Source organism: Carcharhinus amblyrhynchos, chromosome 2 (assembly GCF_965287045.1).
Source record: "Carcharhinus amblyrhynchos chromosome 2, sCarAmb.v2.hapA, whole genome shotgun sequence".
NCBI lineage: Eukaryota > Metazoa > Chordata > Chondrichthyes > Carcharhiniformes > Carcharhinidae > Carcharhinus > Carcharhinus amblyrhynchos.
The window spans coordinates 26,199,977-26,224,144 of NC_137325.1; the positions used below are offsets into that span (position 1 = coordinate 26,199,977).

The 24,168-nt window shown below is 42.7% G+C and overlaps 1 protein-coding gene and 1 non-coding gene across 7 annotated transcripts in view; one reads left to right on the forward strand and one right to left on the reverse strand.

The window, feature by feature from the left end:
* Positions 1-24,168, forward strand: part of elmo1 (engulfment and cell motility 1 (ced-12 homolog, C. elegans)) — a 259,536-nt gene that overhangs the window by 178,774 nt on the left and 56,594 nt on the right. The window contains exon 1 of one of the 6 annotated variants that reach the window (XM_080203704.1): positions 23,683-23,952. The exons of the other annotated variants lie outside the window; for them this stretch is intronic. The gene's annotated coding sequence lies outside the window, so the exon portion shown is untranslated. Of the gene's footprint in view, positions 1-23,682; positions 23,953-24,168 lie in introns of those variants that run through there. 6 annotated transcript variants of the gene reach the window in all.
* On the reverse strand, positions 14,022-14,128 carry LOC145362068 (U6 spliceosomal RNA). Its single transcript, XR_013889925.1, has one exon. It is a non-coding gene; the product is annotated as a U6 spliceosomal RNA (small nuclear RNA).

Here is a 24,168-nt window from a genome sequence, read left to right on the forward strand (position 1 = left end):
TATGTTTCAATATTACAGTTATATAAAGCTCTGATTCCACTGTGTAATTATGTATTCTTGCTCCTCTCTCTGGCGAGACTTTTCTATTTTATTAATGCACATTTGGCAAACAATCATTTGAACCTTCTGTTCTGAGTCTTTCTAAGCTGAGCATATACCTCTCTATGGGATCTTCCCCCTTTCTCTGTATCCTCACTGGGGCTCTGTTGGAGGCCCTGGGACCATCTTTCATTTTTGGAAATGAAGCTGCGAATGAGGATCGAACGTAGTTTTTATTTTAGTGGGCACAGTTTACATACTCGTACATAATGGGTAATCCTCATATCTGATCGATATTATTTATGTGTGCCATGTCTAATTTACATTCCATTACCTTCTCTGCTTAATAATTTTGTATACATATTTCATATTTTCATGCTGCTAGTCTTTTCCTTTCAAAAGCGTAATAACAGAATGATTAAAATGTGGCCCATAGTAAAAATTTGCATTTATATAGCACCATCAATACACAAAAAAAACACGCCAAGGGGCTTCACAGAAATGAGAGGAAAAAAATAATTTATCACCCTTTGTTGCTCGAATCTGGCATCTGATTATTGGTTTGTGGAAATCTTGGCAGAATCAGCCCTCCTATGAATGTCAAAGCTCTCCGAAAGGTTGTTCCAGGGGAAACTATGTGACATTATTGAACTTTAACTTTAAAGAATTTACCTATTAATGTGCAAAATTATTTTGATGGATAAAAGGAAAGGTCTTGTGGACAGCATTTCTCAGCTCAAACATAGCCAGCCTTGACGTGTGAATTTGAAAAGGCCTCATCCTTTCCTGATCCAAAATGTACGTAAGATCCTTGCTTTAGAAGACAAGTCTGTCATCTTTCATCACCAGAGGCGGCATGGGGAATAACATTTTCACGTAGCATACGGTTAGGATCTGGAATGCACTGTTTGAGAATGAGATGGAAATAGAGTCAATCATGGCTTTCAGCAGGGAATCCTATAATTATCTGAAGAGGCAAAAGAATTGCAGGGCATGGGCAAATTTGGACCGATGAGTTGTTCCTGCAACATGTTAGCATGGACAAAGCAGGCTGAATGGTCTCCCTTTGTAGTTCTATAATTCCAAGAAAAATAAACATGGGATAAAAGAGAATGCGTTGAGGAACATGAAACAAGAATTGAGAGAAACACAGCAATGGAATGAAAAAAGAAAAACATAAAAGAACCAATTTTTCTCAGAATGAAAGAGCGGACAAGAATGCTCATCTTTTGATCTCATGGTTGAAAAAAGAGGAATAACCCTTTGGATGTATGTCTTTCTCAGAGGCTATAAACATTCAGTCACCGTAATTGGACATTTGACTTATGGAGCTATCTTTATAGTAGTGTCCCTGCGGTGAGGTTCTTAACATGCTTTTTCTCATCTTCAAAGACAGTGTGGTTCTCATGAAAATAGCCCTGTTCTCTTTGCTCCCACAGCATTTGTATGAAACAGTGAACACTCCATCTGAAAGATGTGCAGTATTAGAACTTGTATATGCAGATGTAGAAAGAAGTTGCCAGTCTGCGGGGCAGCAGTGAGGAAAGCAATTCAAATAATTCCTATATCTGTACCCGGCTTTGCCAGAACTCTTATGTTTGAATCCTTCCAGTCGGTTTTCTGCTTCTGCTACAGTGCCAATTTCATCAAAGTCACAAATGCCAACTTTCATGGCACTGACAAGGGTAAATATCCCTCCTTGTCCTTCTTGATCTGTCTGTGACCTCAGACAGATTGGCCTCACCATCCTCCTCTGATGCCTCTCCAGTATAGATCTAGGTGGCACTCGAGTTGTCCAGTTCCATTCTTGCCTTTCTAATCATTGTCAGAGTATCACTGGCAATGGCTTTGCTTCCTGGTCCTGCAGTGTTATCTCTGGTGTTCCCACAAGGATCTATCTTTGCCCTCCCTCCTACGTGCAGCCCCTTGACAAATTTATCCAGACATGTACACTGATGACAACACCTCCTTCGCCATCACTTCCCTAAATACCTCCACTATTGCTGAATTAGCAGACCGCTTGTTTAACAGTCAATACTGGATGAACAAAAATTTTCTCCAGCTAAACGTTGCAATCCCTACTACAAACTACATTCCTCTTGACCAAATCCGTCATTCCTTCTGATAATACTGTGAGGCTGAACCACACTCTTTGCAGCCTTGGTATCGTATTGGACTGGGAGATCAGCTTTTGACTACATACCCACGCCATGACTCTGATTTTAAAGCCAGTGATGATGGTTTACCATAGTAACCCTTTTTACAACAGCAAGAATAACTCAGATTTATTTTTTGCCATTAACATAGTATAGATCCCAAATTGCATTACAGAGATGAAATAGACATAGATATATCAGCTCTGATGAAGGGTCATTTAGACTTGCAACATTGACTCTTTTCTCACTCCACAGATGTTGTCGGATCTGTTGAGTGTTTCCAGCATTTTCTGTTTTTGTTTCAGGTTCCAGCATCCACAGTATTTTGCTTTTATTTAAATAGATATAGCTGTTCAGGAAGCCAGAATGCATGGTTCAACAGATGATCATTGAGGTGGCTTTTAATGGTCAGGAGAGCTTTGTTATTCGTGGTATGTCTGTCCCTAATTACTTGAGGAGGTGGTAGTGAGTCATCGCTTTGTACTTCTGGAGACAGTGTGGACCATGCACACCCACTACGCTGTTGCAAAACAGAGTTCCATAAAATCAAAGCGATTTAGGGGAGAATTTCATGCTGAGTTGGCTGAAGGCTATGCCACGGATGGGGGTCTGAGAGGGGAGTGGGCTGAGTGGGTGGGGGGGATGTCTGAGAAGGGAGGTGGGCTGAGTAGGGAGGATCGGGTTGATTCACCCTCATGCCTCTGTGGTGTGTTGGCTGGTCGGTGGGGAGGCTGCAGATGACCCATTATCTGAGTGGTGAGAGGGAGGATGCTCCTCTTTGCTTAGGGATTGGTGGTACTCACCTGGACCCCCAGGCCCAAATGCCAAGTCCACAATGGTCATTACCAAAACCCACTCAGTCCACTTCCTGCTGGAAAGATGGGTGAATGGAGCGGGATGAGGATGCTGCCCGAAATGGGTAGGTGGGAGAATTGCAACACCCAGTTCTCTGCGCCATTGCGATTCCTGCCAGGAGCCAGTGAGACTGGAAGATCCCTCCTAGTGTTACTGTTTGTGGGAGCTTGTTATGCACAAATTTCTTGCTGCATTTCCTACATTACATAAGAACATAAGAACATAAGAAATAGGAGCAGGAGTAGGCCATCTGGCCCTTCGAGCCTGCCCCGCCATTCAATAAGATCATGGCTGATCTGTCGTGGCTCAGTTCCACTTTCCCGCCCTCTCCCCATAACCCTTAATCCCCTCTCTTATCAAAAACCCATCAACCCGCTTCTTAAAAATATTTAGCGAGGCAGCCTCCACCACTTCAACGGGCAGAGAATTCCAGAGATTCACCACCCTTTGAGTGAAGAAGTTCCTCCTCAACTCCGTTCTGAACCGCCCCCCCTTTATCTTGAGGCTGTGCCCCCTAGTCCTACTGTCTTTTTTGAGCGGGAAGAGTCTTTCCACCTCTATCCTATCCATCCCATTCATCATCTTATACGTCTCAATGAGATCTCCCCTTATTCTTCTAAACTCTAACGAGTACAAGCCTAGTTTATTCAGCCTCTCCTCATAGCTCAACCCCCTCAACTCCGGTATCAGCCTAGTAAACCTCCTCTGCACTCCCTCCAGGGCCAAAATATCCTTGCGCAGGTGCGGCGCCCAAAACTGCACACAGTACTCCAGCTGCGGCCTCACCAATGCCCTATACAGCTGCAGCAAGACCTCCCTACTTTTATATTCAGCAGGAATAAATTTCTTAAGTATTTAACTGTCTGTAAAACACTTTCGGACATTCTCAGTTTGTGAAAGGACTATATAAATGCAAATCATTTTATATAGTCATGTGCTATATACTTGCTCCCGGAGTATAAGCTTAATTCTGTCGAAGAACATAAGAAATAGGAACATAAGAAATAGGAGCAGGAGTAGGCCATCTAGCCCTTCGAGCCTGCCCCGCCATTCAATAAGATCATGGCTGATCTGTCGTGGCTCAGTTCCACTTTCCCGCCCTCTCCCCATAACCCTTAATCCCCTCGCTTATCAAAAACCCATCAACCCGCGTCTTAAAAATATTTAGCGAGGCAACCTCCACCACTTCAACGGGCAGAGAATTCCAGAGATTCACCACCCTTTGAGTGAAGAAATTCCACCTCAACTCCGTTCTAAATAGTCATGGCACATGTATCAATCCTGAATGTAACAGATTAATACACCAATGGTGTGAGTCATGTGGCCACCCCAGGATATCAACATTAAATGTGGGGAGAGGTGGGTGCGGGCAGGTTGCTGGGGGGGACAAGGAAGGAATGACTGATTAAAATTTGACTTTCATGCTGGACTGGAGTATGGAGTATTGTTTTTGTGCAGGTGTTGACTCAGTCAGAGTCATGGGTAAAACATGTTTTGATCCATGAAAATCCTGTTGAATCCTTTCAGCCAACATTGCTATTTATTTTTACCACTGTACAAAGAAAATGAATATTGACGTTACACAGTAATGCTCCCAAGCCCTTTTGTGTTTAGCTGCCTCTGTTGTGTTGTGATTGGCAAACATTACTGTTCAGTCTTTTGTTTCTGTGTTTGGGAAGCTAAATATTTTTATTGGGCGGGATTTTCAGGCCCTGCTTGCTCCAAACCAGATATTACCACCCGATGTCAATGGACCTTTGCGTGGTCCCCCCCCTTTCCCCCTGCCCGCCACAATTCCCATGGCAGGCAGGACAGGAAAATTCCAGCCCCCCGCCCCCCCTTATTTCCAATATTCCCCATTTATTGTTGGAATAGTGGAGCTCTGCACTGAATCTGAATTGAGCCTAAATTAGTTAACACTATCCATCAAAGCGACGTGATGGCACAGTGGTTAGCACTGCTGCCTCACATTGCCAGGGACTTGGGTTCATTTCCAGCCTTGGTCACTGCCTGTGTGGAGTTTGCATGTTCTCTCTGTGTCTGAATGGGCTTCCTCCGAGTGCTCGGTTTCTTCCCACAGTCCAAAGATGTGTGGGTTAGGTTGATTGGCCATGATAAATTGACCTTAGTATCGGGGGGGGGGGGGGGGGGGGGGTTAGCCAGGTAAATACATGGGGTTACGGGGATAGGGCCTGGGTGGAATTGTGGTCAGTGCAGACTCAATGGGCTGAATGGCCTCCTGCACTGTGGGGATTCTGTGAAAGAATTGAGCATGGATGGTGTACACTGATAAGGCTGCAAGGATTGATTGTGATGTTTGCCCCGGAGCTGAGGGTGATTGTTGAAAACGCAGCCAATGAGAGGCGATGCCACACGTGAAGGCCATGTAGTAGTTGTTGGGTAGAGTAATTTTTCACTCCCTCCAAGATAGTTTTTACTCTGAATTGTTGCAGTTGAGCAGCAAGTTGCACCACAAATGGGTCGTTTTGCAAAGGGAGGGTCAGCATCAGTTTCTACACTGATCGTAGAATGTTCACAGTACAGGAGGAGACTATTCGGCCCATTGAATCTGCTGCAAGACCCCACTTCCCTGCCCGTTTTCCGCCCTCTTGCATTTCCTGTTCTCCCTTCAGGACATATCCAATTCCTTGTTGAATGCTATGTGGAATCTGCCTCCACCACCCCGTCAGGCAGCATGTTCCACATCCTAATCACTCGCATCAAAAAACTCCCACGGCCTTTTTCCAATCACCTTAAAACTGTGCCCTCTGCTTCTTAACTTTTTTGGCAAAGGAACCAATTTCTCTCCACCTATCCTGTGTAGACCATCACAGCCTGAACTTTCCCTGCTGACAGATTAGTAGCTGAGGGCAGGAGGAGATAAGAGCAGGAGAAAGTAAAATAAAAATCAGAGAGGGATCACTCGACTGATTCCTGGCATTGGTTGTGAGGAAAATTTGAGCTAGTTGGGCCTGTGCTCGTTGATGCTTAGAAGAATGTGAGGCAATCTTATTGAAATATATAAAATTGTGAAGGTGTATGACAGGTTAGATGCTGACAGTATGTTCCTTCTCAGGGTGGAATGTGGAACGAGAGGGCACAGTTTCAGAATAAGGGGTCTTTTCTTTTTCCTCAAATGAAAAAGAGGAGTTTCTTCTCAAATTAATCTTTAGAATTCTTTTCCATACAGAGCATTGGAAACTTGGTCATTGAATATATTCAGGATAGAGATAGATTGCTGATCTTTGGGTGTGTCAAGGATTGGGGAGGATGGTGCAGTAGCAAAGTAGAGCTGAGGCCACAATTAGTTCAATATGATCTTATTGAGTGGCAGAGCAGGCTTGAGGGATTGAGTGGCCAACTCTTGCTCCTACTTTTTATGCTTTTTCAGCGCTGTTAGAGAGGGAGTTTCAGGATTTTGACTGAATGACAGTGAAGGAATGGTGATATAGTTCCAAGTCAGGCTGTTGAATGACTTGTAGATGTTCCTGTGTCTGTGCTCTTGTCCTTCTACATGGTAGACTTTGTGGGTTTTATGGTCTGGTCATAGGTTAATGCATTGGACCTTGTAGAGAGGATGAATGTTTAAAGTGACAGGGGGATGCTAATCAATCAAGCTATTTTGTCCTGTATGTTGTTGAGCTTCTTGAATGTTGGTGCTGCACTCATCCAAGCAATCAGTGTATCCCATCACGCTATTGACTTGTAACTTGTAGGTGGTGAATAGACTGGGGAGTCAGGAACTAAATTACTCATTGTAGAATTCCCAGCCTCTGACTACTCTTGAATGCACTGTGTTTATAGTGTTGGTTCAGTTCAGTTTCTAGTCAATGGTGGATGTCGATAGTGGGGGATTCAGCGATGGTCATGTCATTGAATAACATGGGAGATGGTTAGATTCTCTCTTGTTGGAGATGGCACTTGTGTGGTGTGAATTACTAGCATCAACTCTGAAAGACAGGATAAATGGTCACTGAGAAAGGACCAGATTAATTAGGGATGGTCAGCAGGGAATTTTTAGGTGACGGTCGTGACTTGCTAATTCAATAAAATTGTTTGAGGAAGTAACAAGGAACATTGATGAGGATAGTGTAGTAGATGTTTTGTACCTATATTGCCGCTGCCCTTTTTATTTCTTGGGCTCTCATAGTGCAGATAAACTATTAGATTTGATTTGAGGTATTATTATTACATATATTGAGATACAGTGAAAAGTATTGTTTCTTGTGCGCTATACTAACAAAACATACCATTCGTAGAGTGCGTAGGGGAGAAAGAATGGAGCGGGTGCAGAATGTAATGTTACAGACATAGATAGGGTATAGAGAAAGTTCAACTTAATATATGGCAGATCCATTCAATAGTCCTGGATGGCAGCAGGGAAAAAGCTGTTCACGAGTTGATTGATCTCAAACTTGCATCTTCTTCCTGATGGAAGAAGGTGGAAGACAGTATGCCTGGGGTGCATTTCATCAAATACTTTTCGGCAGTCCATTTCCACCACTTTAATCATATTACCCTCATCAACCTTCCCTGCTACCTCATCAAAAACAGACTCAGTCAACCTTCAAGTTGAACACCTTGCTCCCCAGATGAATGTTGTCAATGCTGTATTTTGCTTCTGAGATTGCTGGATTTAATTTGAAACCAATGCAACAGCTTATCAATGTTTAGTTCTGAAAACAGCCTGATATTGGTAACCTGTTGATTTCCAGGGATAGATGAACTCCACACAAAAGATGCAGCCATGCACGTGCCAACTTAAAAGGTAGCTTGACTTAGCTGTCCAATAATAATATTAAAATGTAATTTGAGAACCAGTCACCTTTCTTTTGTTGGCCTGGTTTGAAATTCTGCTTTCTCTGTGCAGCTGAATTCATCTAGAGAGGGATCTGAAGTGAAGTGACGACAGGGATATCAACAGAACCATTGCTTTCAGAAAGCTGTGGCCACATCAGTTACAATAGACCATAGGGAGCTGAAGATTTTAGTTTGTGGGAGGTTTTCTTCATCTGTAGTTTCATATACTCAAAGCATATGAGGGGCAAGTACTTGAATGAATAGCTTCAGGGTCTGCCAGTGGGCTGTGTGATTTGAAGATGATATGGAAACAAAAATAATACTCTGCTTCTAGTGGAGCTATAACATTAAACTTTCAGATTGCTAACCATCACAGTGCTGCAATATTATATTTAAATGTTCACCTATTCTTTTTTTCAATCTGGATGATTATCAACTGTGACAGATGAACAAAAGAGTTGTCGACGGCAATAAGGAAAGAGATCTTCACAATCTTTTTACCAGTCACATTTTCAGTTTTGAGCCAAAAGAAACATTTCATTATTTCTTTTCTTCTGGAATTGTTCTCCTTATAATCCACAGACTTAAAAGCTATGTTTGATGTTATCTAATCATTGCATTTTTTAAAATTAATTCTCAGAATAAGGCCTTTGTTAGCTTAGATATCGAGATGCTGGCATTGGACTGGGGTGGGCACAATAAAAAAGTCTCACAACACCAGCTTAAAGTCCAACAGGTTTATTTGGAATTACAAGCTTTTGGAGCACTGCTCCTACATCAGGTGAGCAAGCAAAAGCTTGTAATTCCAAATAAACCTGTTGGACTTTAACCTGGTGTTGTGAGTTTCTTATTGTTAGCAAAGCCAGCATTTATTGCCCATCGCTAATTACCATAGAGGAGATGGCAGTGGATCACACTCTTGAAATGCAGAATTCAGTGCCCGTCTAGTGCTGTTAAGTAGAGTGTTTCAGGATTTTAAACCAACAAATAAGAGCAAACAGCAATGTGTGTCCACATCTGGATGGGTGTGTGACCTCAAGATGATGGCATTCCTGTAGATTTGACTTTTTTGTTCCGCACTTTTCAACTTAAATAATACCCTCCATCACAGGGTTTTGACTTTTCAATTAAGCATCTCGATTTAAAAGGTGTGTTAAAGCATTGGGGAGTGTTTGGTCCCAGCAAAAGTGTCATCTACCTTTCAGCTGATGGTAATTTCTATGGTTATAATTTGAGATTGAAGTTCTTTCTTTTTATCTGTCCATTAACACATTAAGGCACACAAAGTATTACAATCCCAGTGGAGATCAATAATTTTTAAAAAGAGATGTGAATTTCTAGTGAACTCTAAGTTGCTTGGGTGTATGACGCTATGCAGCAATTGAGAATCTGCATGAAGGAAACAAACAGGCTGCACACAAACAGTAGGTACACAAAATAGTAAGATGTGCGGCAAACATAAAGGAAGCCCACAGTGAAGAAATATTAGAGGGAATAATGCTTCCTACCTCCTGTAACCTCTTCCATCCCTGCAACTATGTTCCCCTAATGATGGTCTCCTGTGTATCTGTAATTTCCTTTGACCCAGCAGCTGGAACCATGCCTTCAGCTATCTCAAGCTGAATCATAGAATCCCTACAGTGCAGAAGGAGGCCATTTAGCCCATCAACTTTGGACTGACTCTCTGGCAGAGTGTCTTACCCAGGACCTCTTCCCCCGTTTTTCCCCTTAACCTTGCATATTCACCATGGCTAATCCATCTAACCTACACATCTTGGGATACTAAGGGGCAATTTAACCCCTAAGCTGTGGAATGTCCTTCCTAAACCTCTTTGCGTTTCTGTCCCTGTCTTCCTAAAAGTGTTCTTTACAACTCATTGAGCCCAACAAACCTTTGCCAGTATTAATCCCAGAACTTCTGGTATTACTGATAAAAGGCAACCTGCTGGCCTTGCTCCTTCCCCCACCGACCCTGTCTGTAGTGTCAGTGGGACCCCCCCCCCCCCCCCCCCCCCCCCCCAGCTTCCACCATGCACCAGGCCCTGACCCATCAGGTCCCCTCCGGGCATTGCCCTGTGGCTGACAGGCAATGCCAAGGTGCCTCCTGGGCATTGGCACTTTGCCATTGGGCAGTGGCAGGGGGGTCCAGGCTTGCACTGCCAAGGTGCTAATCATCATCCCCCTGCTGCCCAGCTCTGTGTGTGGGTGGTGAGAAGAGGAGGCTGATTGCCCTCCCCTTCACTTAGCAGGGTTGGACCGCTAGCTCCCCGATCGTGGGGAGTCACTGAAATCCCCCTGGAGTGAACCAGCCTGGTGGGTGGGGGGGCGCGGGGTCAGCAAAGAGATGCTAGCGGGCCCAGAGACGTCAGTCCCGGGCCAGCTAGTTAATTTAAATTGTATTAAAATAACCATGTAAATGGTCTTTGCGCATCCCTGCAGATTTCCGACACGGAGCTGAAACTGCCAGATGCTGGGAGATGCTATTGGGGTGGGAATGCACGCACGAACCCCCACCCTGAATCAGCTGGCGTGAGAATCTCTGGCCTGCTGCGCTAAACAATTAGTACAATGGGATGGGAGAATTGCACCCCCCATATGTATTGAGGGTCCGAATGGAATAGGTTCATCTTTATAGACACTACATAGGGGGAAGGGGGAGCTGTTTCATGACCACTGTCTGCATTGATATTGGTGAATGGAAAGGCTTCTGAAGGATTCGGTTTATATTCTACAGAATGGTAATCCTCTGCATTGCAGCTTGCCAGTGACTGACTGTGTAAAATATCTGTTTGCTCTTGTGATGTGTCTATAGCAGCTGTCTCACCAACATGATTAAACAAATAACTAAATAACAGGCTAATAACAGGTTCTATCACTGTGATTAATTTTCACCGCATCCCATGGATTGCTGTGCATGCCAATGAGTTTACATTTAGCTAAATAAACTCCTGAGCAAGCTCCATCTCCTCCCGGTGTTTGATCTGGAGCCGATCCTGGAACCACAGTATCTCCTTCCTGGGAATGAGTGTTGAGGGTGTTCAAGAGTGAATCAGCATAAAACCTACTTCAATTAAAGAGAAATCCTGCGTTTTTCAGTGAAATCAGCCAACCTCCGATAGCCTGGAAGGAACCATTGGCAAGTGTGGCGTGTGTTTTCTGAGCAATTTAGGCCAAATTGTCTGTTTCTGGTGCTGAACATTCTATTTAATGCAACAAACATAAACCTCCTCACCTTCTGGATGCTGACAGCATTGTAACCTTCTCCAAGCTAGTTCAGACCATGCCAAGAACCTATTCTCGAGTGTCGCTCAACTATTTGACAATTTAAACAGGAAGGACCACAGACACTAGATTTGGTCTGACAGCTGCCTCATTTAGGATTACCATTCTGCCTAGAATTGGCATCCTCTGATTAGGAAATGCTGAGTTTTTTTTCCTGTTAAAACATTCATTAGTTAAAACTGACAGGTTTTTTTTCTTGTTGACAGCAGACTGAGGACTTTTTAGAAGTTATAAAAATAAGTTCCTCCTCTGGAGACTACTGCTTGGTAATGTGACGAGTCAAGACTGTGTGTTTCATTGTTACATAGCACAGGAACAGACCTTTGAGCCCAACAAACCTTTGCCAGTATTAATCCCAGAACTTCTGGTATTACTGATAAAAGGCAACCTGCTGTGTTTTATACTTCCATGCTGTGCTGTGAATGAGCGATGAAACCTGACCATAAGCAGTTTACAAGATTGTTACTTAAACTCCTTGTTGGCAACAAGTGCATCTAGGAATCCTGCGGTCATTAATTCTCTGCTGGGAGTTGCAAGTGCTTTCTGATAAATGTGGCTTCAGGAGCACTTTGAGCAGGATTTGGATGATGTATGCGCTGACGGTTCCAACCATTATTTTTGTGAGATGTTTAACTAACTCTAAAGTCATAAATCTGTCGCTTTGTGGGCAGAAATATATTTGAGCTTATTTCCAGTGAAGTTCCATTTGCCTTCTTTTTATTAATGGCCTGCTTTGTTGAATTATTACTTAGATTATGTTGGTAGATCATATTAAAGAGAATATACTGTGTCATTTAAAAATAAGGATGTGACAAACAGAGAGCAAATGACCAAGGACATCTCAGTAGGATTATATTAATCCCAATCAGGTAGAGATTAATGAGAGGATCCAATATGCAGTTAAATCACACTTTCTATCTGATTCACTTTATTATTTAGGGAGAAGTGCATTTAAGTTCAAAACACACTCTTCACTTTGTTTAATGATCCTGACGGGGAGGAATCTTTGTGCTTGTCCTTTTTTTGTGGCAATTATGTTCAGTAACAAAAGCTTCAGTGACATTCTGGCTTGTACTAGTACTGTCAGAATTCCTGAATGTTAGTCATCCTGTAACATGGATATGAATGTTTAACAAAAAAAACCAGTAGAACTCTTGCGGCATTGTGTTCCTGGACCTGGAGCGTGATTTCTGATATTTATTGGTGTCCTGCGGCGGCCTGAATGTGACGTTGATTCACACACACCACTTGATTAATGAAAACAAGATACAATGGCCAACGTGAGATATCTTCCAAAAATCATAGGGACACGAGTAGGCCATTCATCTTCTCAGGCCTGCTTCAACATGGGGCTGATCTGTTCCACAGCCCCCTCTTCCCACTTGGTACCATTGCTTAACAAAAACATGTCAATCTTAGTTTTGAATACACCAACTGTCCCAGCCTTCTGACAGGGAGAATGATCCAAATTACTGCCATTCTGTGTGAAATTATGCTTCTTGATTTCACACCCAAATGGCCTAGTTCTAACTTTAAGATTATGTGCCATTGTTCTTGATTCCCCAACTAAAGGAAATTGGTTTTCCATATCTAACGCATCAGATCACTTTAATGCTTTCAACATCTCAATCAATTACTCCTCAATCTCCTCTACTCAGAGGTTACAAACCAGGATTATAGATCCTATCTTCATCAGCATTCAGATACTGAAAGATACAGATAAAATATTTACCAATTGCTTCACAGTATTCATTTAAGAAGCAGGTGATATTGTCAAAACATCTTTTCACTCATATTTTACATAAGAACATAACAAATAGGAGCAGAAGTAGGCCATCTAGCCCCTCGAGCCTGCCCTGCCATTCAATAAGATCATAGCTGATCTGTTAGTGGTTCAGTTCCACTTACCTGCCTGCTCCCCATAACCTTTAATTCCCTTATTGGTCAGAAATCTATTTACCTGTGACTTACACTCTATCTATCTGTGACTTGTTACATGTGTACGTATTTGTTGGCATGCAGTTGGTTAAAAAGCACTTTTATTCAGTGTCCATCACCTCCTCTCACCCCAAAAAAATTTTAATTGGTTATTGAAAACTTAAAATCAAGGAAAAAAAAGTTCTCTCAATATGTTTGTAGTTAATGCTGAGGCTGCCATTTGTGTCATACATCATCAAAGAGGATTTTCCAACAACCCAGCCCCATTCAGAACAGGTGGTCAGTTGCCAGAGCTCCGGTCTGGACTAACTCCAGCTGGAACTAGAGCACAGGCCCTACATCACGATACCTTGTTAACATCATCCTTCCATCTTGTCACAAACATCAGTTCTTCTCCATCACATAAGAACATAAGAACATAAGAAATAGGAGCAGGAGTAGGCCATCTAGCCCTTCGAGCCTGCCCCGCCATTCAATAAGATCATGGCTGATCTGTTGTGGCTCAGTTCCACTTTCCCGCCCTCTCCCCATAACCCTTAATCCCCTCTCTTATCAAGAACCCATCAACCCGCTTCTTAAAAATATTTAGCGAGGCAGCCTCCACCACTTCAACGGGCAGAGAATTCCAGAGATTCACCACCCTTTGAGTGAAGAAGTTCCTCCTCAACTCCGTTCTAAACCGCCTCCCCTTTATCTTGAGGCTGTGCCCCCTAGTCCTACTGTCTTTTTTGAGCGGCAAGAGTCTCTCCACCTCTATCCTATCCATCCCATTCATCATCTTATACGTCTCAATGAGATCTCCCCTCATTCTTCTAAACTCTAACGAGTACAAACCTAGTTTATTCAGCCTCTCCTCATAGCTCAACCCCCTCAACTCCGGTATCAGCCTAGTAAACCACTAACAGTACTTTCCCCCAAAGAGTTTTGATTTGATTAAATGTTTAGAAAGCGTAAAATATGGAACGCTTCACGAATTTGCGTGTCATCCTTGCGCAGGGGCCATGCTAATCTTCTCTGTATCGTTCCAATTTTAGTATATGTGCTGCCGAAGCGAGCACATAAAATGAAAATTTTTCCTCTTAGATCCGATTACATTTCATAGTTGCGGTTGTGCTTTGAAGCCAGCGGCGATGTGATATGCATTTCCATGGTGACTTTCTGAGATATTACAGTTCAGCTGAATGAGTGTAATTCCTATGGTGTATCTCTTCCTCTCCCACACATTGAGCTAAGTCACCCCTGTCCAGGTGAAGAATCTAAGTTCTGGAAACAAGGTGAAATTTGCAACCCAAGCAACAGAAAAAGGGAAGGCCTGTTTGCGAGCTTTTCTGAAACAAGTTTAACTGAGTCTATTGAGAAACAATAAAGTCAATGAAAGGACAGAAAACAGTTTGAGGAGATTGATTTATCAATTTTATGGTATTTGTTAATGAACAAGAATGGGCGGCACAGTGGTTAGCACTGCTGCCTCAACACCAGGGCCACAGGTTCAATTCCAGCCTTGGGTTACTGTGTGGAGTTTGCACTTTCTCCCCATCTCTGCGTGGGTTTCCTCTGGGTGCTCCAGTTTCCTCCCACAGTTCAGAGATGTGCAGGTTAGGTTGATTGACAATGTTAAATTGGCCTGAAAGTGTCAGAAAGATTAGCAGGGTAAATACGTGGGGTTACAGGGATAGGGCCTGGGTGGGATTGTTGCCTGGGTGGGAGGCCAACCAGCCTCCTTCTGCACTGTAGGGATTCTATGATTCTAAGAACTATTGGAGGGCAGAATGAATACTTGACTGTTATAAGTTTTCTTCTTTTTCTGATTGTTATTAATTCTTACCTGATAAGTGAGTGACACAAGCTTTGATTGGTTCATATTTTGTAACTGGTATTGATTATTTTAAATATTTAATTGATTGCAGTCTGATCATTTGATTGGCTTGCATTGGCTGAGCAAATTAGCCTGGTTAACAGAGCCAATTTGAATTGACTACAGCTGTGTTATAAACAAGAGCACTGCTTTAGCCTGTGATTCAACGCACATGCCCTAGATACAGACTAAGTTTTAATACATTTACCATGTTCAAAGTCAGCAACTGAAAAATTTGATTTATCATTTAACAAAAGTAGCATGTTGCTGACTTATCACAAAGCTCTCCCTTCTATCAGCAGACTTATAAACCTTCTGAGAATTTAATGGGAAATATTTTAGAAATGTATTTTAGAAGTGTAAAATGCAACACAATAGTACTATGCGACACATTTATAGGAAGATATAGACAGAATCACAGAATATTTACAGTGCAAAAGGAGGCCATTCAGCCCATTGAGTCTGCACTAACTCTCTGAAACTGTCTTGTCCCACTCTCCTGCCTTAACCTTGCACATTCTCTCTTCAAATAGAAATCCAATTCCCTTTTGAGTATCTCAATTGAACCTGCCTCAACCACCCTCTCAGGAAGTTTGTTCCAGACTTTAACTATTCTCTAAATGAAAAAAAAATTTTGCCAATTATTTTGAATCTGTGCCCTCTAGTTCTTGATGCTGTCATAAGAGGGAAGAGTTTCCTCCATATTTACCCTGTCCATACTCAGTTTCATGAAAACTTCTAGCAAGTCTCCTCTCAGCCTTCTTTTCTCCAAGGAAAAACAGGCCCAACCTCTCCAATCTATCCTGATAGCTATAGTTCTTCATCCCTGAATCCTTCTTTTGAATCCCCTCTGTACTCTCTCTAATGCCCTTAGATCCTTTCCTCAATGAATGGTGTCCAGAACTGGATGCAGTACTCCAAATGAGGCCTCACTAGTGTCTTATGCAAGTTCAAGATGACCTCCTTACTCTTGTACTCAATGTCCCTATTAATAAAACTTAAGATCCCTCTCTCAACATGTCTTGCCGTCTTTGATGACTGATATACGCTGAGGTCTCTCTCTTTTGCACCTGCTTTAGAATTACTCCCTTTGTTTTATACTGTCTCTCCATGTTGTTCCTGCCGAAATGAATTACCTCACACTTAGTGCAATGAACCTAATCTGCCTTCTGCTGTGGTGGGATTTGAACCCAGGTGCCCAGACTAGTACCTTGGGTCTCTGGGTTACTAGTCCAGTGACAGTACCACTATGCCACCACCTCCACACATTTTCTAACATTAGCGATCTGTTTGGGTTGCTGTCATGTTTGACACGCTGCCATCTGGCAGTTGAGTTAAAAAAAAGGCTTAACGTTAAAAATACACAATGATGTGCAAACAGGAAGGCTTACAAAAGCATCGTACTTTTGTATGTTGTATGTGGAACCTTGAAATCAGAAAGAAAATGCCAGAAATACTCAGAGACCATCTGTGGAGAGAGAAAAACAGAGTTAATATTTCAGGTTGATGGTCTTTTCATCAGAATTGGGAAAAGTTAGCAATGCAAATTTTAAACAAATGTGTGAGGGTGGGGTCGGGGGGGGGAGAGAACAAAAGAGAAGGCCTGTGAAAAGGTAGTGGAGATTAAATGACAAAAGTAGTTAGTCATGCAAGGCTAAAGGGAGCAGTAATGGAACAAGTAAAGGAGCCAAAGATGTGTTTAGACGAGATGTGAATGACAAAATGATTTACAACTGCTATCTGAAAGCAAAAAAGAGAAAAAAAACAAGGGAACAAAACTAGTAAAGAAGGAAGAAGGAAATAGGGGACAATAGTTATGATCTGAAACTGTGAATGATGGTCAGAAGGCTGTAATGTTTCAATCTGAAAGATTAGATGCTGTCCCTTAAGCTTATGTTGAGTTTCATTGGAACACTAGAGAAGGCCAAGGATAGAGAAAGCAACTTGGGAATAATGTGGAAAACTAGAATTACAGGCAACGGGTGTTAATTCCAATGGTTGTATGTTGAGGAAAAATGAGCTTTAAGCTAGCCTGTACCTTAAAACAGCTTTCGGCAAAGGAAAGTCATAGATAACACTGAGTGAACTGATTCATATTCCCTTACAATGATTCCCTAATCCGTCCCCAGTTGGGGACAGCTGTGCTTAATTACCAATTTGAAGCTTGCATTTGATTGCATTACAGATTCAACATTAACAACAAGGAAGTCAGCATCATGCTTGTTTCCCAAAGCAGTTACCTAGCCTGTGTTTAGCTGCCCCAATGTAGAGCAGACAGTACAGCATTGTGAACAAATACACTATACTGAATTGAAAGAGGTGCATATGTATTGTTGTTTCATTGAGAAGTGGTGTTGGGACCTTGGAAGGTGAGGATGGGGCAAAGGTAAAGGGGCAGGTGTTGCATCTCCTGTGCCTGCATGTGTCAAGAAGCAAAGGTAGTTTTGAGTGATAGATGTTAGTATTGATTATTAAAAATAGGGTATAGATTTAAGTAGGCTGAATTTAGTGCTCCTGTGTAAGGGAGGGTAAAACTCTAGTTAGATTCATGTTAGACAAAGCTGTTTGCGTGCATGGGGTTTAGTTTGGTTTCAGTTCAAACCGTGTTTCTGAATTGCTGAGAGAACTACAATGGGAAAAGTAAACAATCTCTGGGGAAAGAATGAGATGTTGCTTAGCAACCCGGGGCCACTTTCAGAGAGACAGACCTTGTGATTGTGTTTTAGCTGAATTCATAGCAGATGAAGCTCGAAGGCCAGAGACCGAACAGCTCTCTCATCTCTAGCAGAAGCAGGATAAGGGAGCTGCAAATAGGCAGACTTCCCAAAAAGAACAACAGAAATTAAAGAGCAGCTAGTTATGAAAATTAGAGAATGAATTCCTTCTTCAGAATTCAAAACTTTAACTCCCTCTTTCTCCACAGGTGCTGCTCAGGTTTTCCAGCACTTTGTTTTCATTTCAGATTTCCATCGTCCACAGTATTTTGCTTTTGTGTCTATTATTGATGTTGGTTGACAATTAAATGTTGGCCAGGATACCTGGAGAACTATACTGCTCTCCTTTGAAAAAGTACCTTGTGCCCCATTATGTCCAGCTGAAAGAAGGGCTCAGGCCCAGTTTAATGTCCCATCCGAAAGACCTTTTGGTCACTCAGTACAGCAGTGAAGTACGGCTTAGATTATACGTTCAAGCTTCCGGAGTGGGTTGTGAACCCACTGGTATTTGACTCACAGACCAGAATACCACAATTGAAAACTGAAGAAAGACGGAAGGGAATGATTTAGCCACCAAAGCAAATTGAGGCCACTATAATGCCATTTTTAAGAAACCTACAAGTTTGATGCCTTCAGCTTAATCCACAACTCTATATGTGAAATGATGGTGTTTACATCCCTCCCTGTATCAGACACTGGAGTGGCACAGTGGTTAGCACTGCTATCTCACAGTGCCAGGGACTTGGGTTCAATTCCAGCTTCGGGTGACTGTCTCTGTGGAGTCTGCACGTTCTCCCCGTGTCTGCGTGTGTTTCCTCTGGGTGCTTCAGTTTCCTCCCACAGTCCAAAAGATGTGCGGTTAGGTGGATTGACCGCGGTAAATTGTCCCTCAGCGTTAGGGGGACTAGCAGGGTAAATACAAGATGTTATAGGGTGCAATTGTGTCGGTGCAGACTTGATGGACCAAATGACTTCTTTCTGCACTGTAGGGATTCTATGAACATATCCACACTCTTAAGTAGGAAAGTATTAAATTTAGCATTGAGCATGAAGGCTGTGTTGGAGTTTCTGTTTTATTTAAGAATGAAGTGAGGGCTTATTGGTCCAACTAGTTTGGATAGGAGTAAGATGGAACTTGACCACGGGGCTAGGTAGGCTCAGCCAATGTGAAGTCCGCATTCTGCCAGTTCTGATATAAGGCCCCTGTGACGTTGTCAAGATATTTGAATCTTGTTCTGTCTGATCCACGTCATTTACAGAGGTATGGACTTGCAATATTTATGGTAGTGGGCTACCTGCAATACTTCAGTTGCGGCTGTAAACTCCAGTGAAATCTAATTCCAATTCTCATCAGTATTCACCATCTAATCCTGCCCTTTAGCATTAATTGACTGAGCATTAATTAGCATCCCCAGAAGAAGTAAAAGAAACGCTGTACTGTTCTGCCTTAGCAATGATTTTATTTAAAATGCACGTTGTTATGGAGGAAACCAAAGAGATTTTGGTGGATAAAATTCGAAGACAGTGCAGGACCACAACACAACTTGCGGTTAGTTGTTATTTCCAAATGATTTTCAGATGGTTAGCATGATAGTGCACAATAATTCAATAGAACACAAGAAGGAAGACCTGGGGAGTAATCTTACTGACACATCATTCTGGTTGATTGGCATGGAGAGCTGGTAAGGTATGGCAAGAGGTGAAAAACTAGCTCTATGTCCAGTTTCTTGCCTCTTGCAATATTACTGACTGTGCTCTGCCGGCATACTCAGCCTCATGCCCGGAAGGGATATGAGCTGATTTAAATATTTATAACTTCATTCAAATATTATTAATGAGCCCGGGACGCAGTCGTCCAGGCTCACTTGCATTAACGACCTTGCTAGTAAAGGTTCTCATCAGCGAGAATCATGTATAGTCTCCAACAACGGGGACCTTATATCATGGTCTCGCCAGTGGGACTGGAGGCCATTGAGACCCCCAAGGTGGTCTAGGCAAGGCCGGGTAGTGCCATCCTGGCACAGCTTACTGGGCACCAGGCTGTGCCAAAGAGGTGGGGCTTAAGGGGAGGGGATGAGGCCTGAAGGGGGCAGGGCCTTGAGGGGGCAGCAGGAAGATGTACTCAGTATTGGGGATCAGCTGGGTGGTGATTGGAGATCGGCAGGGGCAGGTCAGCAATCAGCCCCAGCACTTGGCTGGGGGATCAGGGCAGGTGGGAGATCTCCCAGTGCAGTGTGTACACTTGTGCACAGTGCACTGGGAGATCTGGGCCCATGCGCAGTTGTGCCCCTGCAGCTTAACAGTCGGCTTCTTGGCATGGATAGGTTCTATCCACTCACCCTACTGGCAAGGATCACATTTTGTCACCTTTTTTCTAAGTGCCATACAATTGTGGCTGGCAGCTTACCCAAAAAACAGACGTGGTTCTCTGCCGTTTTCACTTTTGTTCGGCACTTAGAATACTTTGGTAAGATCACCTCCTCCTAGTATTTATGTTCTGTAGTCCAGGTCTTGCACTCTTTAAAAGCAAGATAACATACCAGTGCACAGAAACACTATTAAAACATGTAAAAATCTCAGATAATTGGGTTTTCAAATCTGCTACATGTTTATTTGTTCATTTCCCAGAGGATCTCATTTCTGTTGCTTTTTAAAAGAAACTGACAGCATTCCATTTCCCAGATCTTTGACAGCTGCTCAAATTTAACTGCTCTGTTCCCAATTTTGCAAATGATCGTTTCAAGGCTTTATGTTTAGAAGTAAGTCAAACCATGTCACATCATCAGGAAACGTATTTATTGTAAGAAACTATCAAAAAATATGTAGCCGTTACTTTAGCGTCTCTGCTAAACATTTTAATTAGTTAAATTGTGATTGAACTTTACCTGTATCAGAACTAATTGCACAGCTTAAGCCTTCAAATCTTTATTATCCAGGAAAGCATTATCATTTCTCATTATCCCTTTTGCACACTTGTGATCTGATCTCGCAGATCTGATCCAGGCAGTGCCATGAAGTCCTTATGTTCTCAGTTTAGCTATCAGTCAAATGAATATTCACTTCCCACATCAGCCATGTGTTGAATAGTACAATAGAACTGATCAGGAAAGGATTTGGGAATTGTAAATCAGTGAAATGACAAGCATGGTATTTAATTGCAGTAAAGAATGAACTGAGGTCTTGAGCTGCATTAACAGAGGGCTGTACACTACCAATTCAAAGTTGTTGTAGGTTGCCGTCTAAGGAAGTAGGATGAACTTATCTACTTTGCCCTTTGCATTTTGGATCACCCAGTTGTATATTATAATCAGAACAGAAAATGCTGGAAACGCTCAGCAGACCTGGCAGTATCTGTGGAAAGAGAGAAAAACAGAGCTTGAGTTTCGACAGTGACTCTTTAATTTTGATAGTTTCCTGACAGACTGAGAACGGCTGGAGACCCTCTCTCTGTTTCTGATACTTATGCTTTTGCTCCTGTCACTTACGAGAGGAAAGGTTTGCAGGCCTCTGAGTTTAATGGTGATGTCGTAGATATGATATATAAATCTGTTCTCCACAGATTCATGCCTTGGAGTAAATCAAGGATCCAACCACCAGAGGGACTTGTCAGACTCTCCTGAATTATGAGTAAAATGCTCTTTATGGAGATTGATGGTGCAGTCTGTAACATCCCTTAAGCATCTGTTCAATATGCAAAATGCTAGCTGGATTTTATAACACTTCAAAATGTTCAGAATTAAAAGCTTACAGTTATGTAGATTAAGGGAGTAAAAAAAGGAAATGTGTCTTCATTACCATCATCAAGTTCCCTTTTATGTTGCATTTCAAGGTATTGAAACAAAAAAATAGTCTATGAAATTGACCAGTTTCATGGAGCATCACTTAAAGAGATTAAAAATGCTGCAATTTATTTGAAACATTAAATTGGATTATTTGTAGTTGCGGAATTTGCAGAAGTTGCCTTTGATTTCAGTATTAACATTTAAGAATAAAGGACTTGCATTTATATAGTGACTTTTGTTACCTCGGGCCAAGAATCTAAAATCTAAAAACCTGTAATTTAAAAATGTAGCGGCAGCCAATTTGTGCATCTTGAGATCCCTCAAACAGCAGTGAGATAAGTCACCAGATAATCTATTTTTGTATTGTTTATTGAGGGATAAGTATTAGCCAGGAGAGAACTTGCCAACTATTCTTTGAACTATATATCACAGGATCTTTTACGGCCATCTGACACTTTAATGTCTCATTTGAAGCTCTGTACTCCGAAGTGCATCTCTCCTTTGGAACTGCACTGGGAGTGTCAGCTTACATTTTGTTCTTAAGCCTCTAGAATGGCACTTGAACATACAACCTTCTGTCTGCAATAGGTGAGTGCTTGGAGCCTGTGTTTCATAATACAAGGGGAAGGCTATAAAATACTTAATGATGGTGATCGCAATATCTTCTGCTTTATTTCCACCTAGGTCTTTGGTGGAGCAGCTCATAAAAATATGATTATAGTGAAGGTGACTTGCCTTTAATAGGATTCAGTTCGAAATGGGAAAAGGGAAGTCCGATCCCCTCGCTCCATAGTCATTCCTGGTTCTGGATATCCACCACTGGGGCAAATACACCACCAGCCTGCTGTTTAAATGCTGACTGTAAAAAGCATTGTGCACCTATGAGTTTCAGTCCTATTGTGCTGTCTGTGTGGAGTTTGCACATTCTCTCTGTGGTCTGTATGAGTTTCCTCGGGATGCTTCGGTTTACTCCCACAGCCCAAAGGTGTGCGGGTTAGGTTGATTGGCCATGCTAAATTGAGTTTACTGTCATGGAATTAGCAGGGTAAATATGTAGAATCCCTACAGTGCAGAAGGAGGACATTCGGCCCATCGAGTCTACACCGACCACAAACCTGCCCAGGCCCTATTCCTGCAACCCCACATATTTACCCTGCTTATCCCCTGACATTGGGTCAATTTAGTATGGTCAATGCACCTCTTTAGACTGTGGGAAGAAACTGGAGCATCCTGTGGGAACCCACGCTGACACGGGGAGAATGTGCAAACTCCACACAAACAGTGACCCAAGTTGGGAATTGAACCAGGGTCCTTGGTACTGTGAGGTAGCAGTGCTAACCACTGTGCCACCATGCTGCCCATATGCGGTTATGGGAATGGGGACTGGGGCTTGGGTGAGATTGTGGTCAGTGTAGACTCGATGGGCTAAATGGCCTCCTTTTGCTCTGTAGGGATTCTATGAAGCTGGTGGTGTGAAACTCCCAAAACCCTTAACACCATTGAAAAGCAAAATGTAATCAAAGAAATGGCAGATAAATGTATTTTAACTGATCATGGCATGTTGTCTGAAAAATCAGACAGTAAAAAATAATATGATGCATATTCTGTAGCACTGAGAGCCCAGAGCTTGATCATTTCAGTAAATCACATTGTGAGGCTGTCAGATTGAAGGGACTGTTCGCAGGGAATAGATTGCAGTCTTTTTTGCTCTTTGTGCTGAGGGAGAATTGAACTGGAGGGTAAGCACTGGAAGAATGTTCTTGCTTGAAGGTGGAGGCAAAAAGACAGAAAGGAATTCTGTCAGCCTCCGGGTTAAAATTAAGAACGAGTATGGAAAGATGGGCTGGCTTTTAATGAGGCTGGCAGCAGATGTTCACTACAGATCTTGACTTGTTGCCGGAGTCTGTTTCCATGGTAATGGGAAATGATAATTACTGAGCCTGAGCTCTTTTTCTCTCTCTCTCTCTGTGCTCCATGACACTTTGGTGATTTTAATGGATTTAATCTCTCTCCCTCTCTCTCTCTCTCTCCGCTTAATTGTCGTGCTCCTATATCTCCTGCCTGACAGACTGTTGTACATAAGATCAGGCTGTTAGTGCGCGCACAATGCTTGTACTGCCCAGGGATGCTGGAGAAGTGGGCAGGCACCTCGGCATCTTTAACCCTCTCCCACGATTGGACGTTTGCACAGCAGCAGCAGCCAATCCGCGCGTCGACAGGTAGAGATTACTCTATAAACACGGGCAAAAGCCCTTCACTCCTCTCCAGATTTGGAGCTCTGCTGCCTGGAACTGATACCAGCTCATCTCCCTTTGACAGATTGAAGGTGTTTTGTCTGAAAATATTTTGCATTCACAGAGCTCCAGTGGGAGAGCCGTTCTGTTGCTGGTGTCTGCTGATAATACAGGAACAGACTTGCTCTCCCATCACCCACCCATCCCCTGTAACCCCCTACCTACAACCTCTGGGTTCTCTATTGAGCTCCGCAAATATAGGTTTCCAACCTGCCACTATGGATCAGCAGCGTCTGTGTGAGTAGTCCTTATAGTTCTCGGCACTCTTCTCTGCACAGCTATTTACTGCATGTATTTTTTTTTAATTTTGCTTTAATGTGCATGTGAATTCCTCTGATTTGTGCAGAGGCAGGACTGTTACTCTTGGAATTTGCAAGTTTTCCCAGCTCTCTCTCTTTCTCACTTGCTGTCGGATATTCTATTTTCCCATTGGATTTCTGCCCCCCACCCTCC